We start from the raw sequence: 2,011 nt of genomic DNA on the forward strand, positions 1-2,011 counted from the left end.
ATTAACTCAACTCTCCATAAGAACCATGCGCCAACATGGGACTTGACGTATCATTCTTTTTAGATTATCACGTAAGATTAAGCTAGTGGATCCACTAAGCAAAAGTAAGGTCCTATATCACGGTAAGGTATAGGATGGTCCTTGGGCAACGTGAGGTAAAACGTTGTATCATCACTAGGGCTCATAGTGGTGGTTGTCGGTTAAAGAATCTCCCACAAAAGCTATATTACTTTTATATAAGTAAAGTTGAGTTTGTTATTGTTTTATCCATAATGAGCTAAGTTGCTTATACTGTTTTACAAGCTTTATATATTGCATGTGTCTTATTGCTTTACATATTGAGTTCAGTTATTCATGAGTCGTACAGAGCCGAGGTAAGTGTTTTCTTGTACTCCTTTCAAGCTTAAGTTGTGGTTTAGCTTTCCAGCTCGCATACTCGTACATTCCATGTACTGATGTCAATTGGCCTGCATCTTATGTAACACCCCAGAGAATTTTTCGAACTAAGACTCGAGCCGTCCTCCATGTGGAGTGAGATTTTACCAAGGAATAAAATTTCTTGAGTGTTAAGTTAAGGTCCCTAGATGTAGCACATTGAGTTCCAAGAAGAGTTGAATTGGAAATAGTCATTTTGGAAAGAATCTGGAAAATTTGGCTAAGTATGGAAAAAAGGTGAGTTTTTGGTCAACTTTGAGTAGTCGTAACTCCTAGCTCAGAATGATTTAGGAGAATTTCCAGTAATGTCTAGAAAGCCCTTGGAATGATCTTTCCAACGCCACCGAGTTTGCTTGATTCCGAGTTCGGATGAGTGAGTTATGCCCTTGGGAAGTTGGGCTGTTGGCACAGTCGCACAGGGCAGTTTGTTTAGTCCGAAAATTTTAAGGGTATTTTGGTCTTTTCCCTAATCTTTTCTTTGGGTTATATTGAGGTGTTAGACTGATGTTTGGATCATTTTTGTCCCATTTTAAAGAGTGAGAGTAAGAGTGAGAGTTCGGGCTTGGAAGATAAGAGAGAAAGAAGAGGAAAAGAAGAGGAGAAAGAGAAGAAGAAGCTAAGGATCGTCGTGGATTTTCGTCAGGGGTGATCCCTAATCAGGTATGTGAGTTATTTAGTGTGGGTTGATCCTTTCCACCACACACCAAGCTCATTTTATGATTTGAGAAAAGATTGGATTTGTTGTTGAAGTTGTTAGTTGTTGATGTTGTTAGTTGTGTTGTGGAAGTTGTTGTTGGTTGTGTTGTTGAAGTTCTTGCTGATTTGGGACAGAATTTGGTTGTGTTTTTGAGTGGAATCCACTGTATGTTGAGGGGTTTATGAACCCAAGTGTTTGGGAAAAGAACCTTTGAAGTTAATAGGGTTTAGAGTTGGCAACATGAAGGAGGAAAGTCAGGCTGCTTGCAGGAAGCAAGTCTGCGTCGCGGCTGTGTTCCCTGTGTGAACAAAATCTGCTCTGTTTTTAGAATTTAATTTCGTAATTCTTCTTAAGTTTAGCTGTCCTAAATTATTCCTAAACATCATAGGGTCCTTCCAAACACAAATCATTACCCTTGAATTCATAATCCAAGTCAAGTAAAGTTAGTTTCCAAGTCAAGTGAAGTTAGTTTCCAAGTCAAGTAAAGTTAGTTTCCAAGTCAAGTGAAGTTAGTTTCCAAGTCAAGTAAAGTTAGTTTCCAAGTCAAGTGAAGTTAGTTTCCAAGTCAAGTAAAGTTAGTTTCCAAGTCAAGTGAAGTTAGTTTCCAAGTCAAGTAAAGTTAGTTTCCAAGTCAAGTGAAGTTAGTTTCCAAGTCAAGTAAAGTTAGTTTCCAAGTCAAGTGAAGTTAGTTTCCAAGTCAAGTAAAGTTAGTTTCCAAGTCAAGTGAAGTTAGTTTCCAAGTCAAGTAAAGTTAGTTTCCAAGTCAAGTGAAGTTAGTTTCCAAGTCAAGTAAAGTTAGTTTCCAAGTCAAGTGAAGTTAGTTTCCAAGTCAAGTAAAGTTAGTTTCCAAGTCAAGTGAAGTTAGTTTCCAAGTCAAGT

The sequence above is a fragment of the Solanum tuberosum genome, unplaced genomic scaffold (genome assembly GCF_000226075.1).
Source record: "Solanum tuberosum cultivar DM 1-3 516 R44 unplaced genomic scaffold, SolTub_3.0 scf00243, whole genome shotgun sequence".
Classification (NCBI taxonomy): domain Eukaryota; kingdom Viridiplantae; phylum Streptophyta; class Magnoliopsida; order Solanales; family Solanaceae; genus Solanum; species Solanum tuberosum.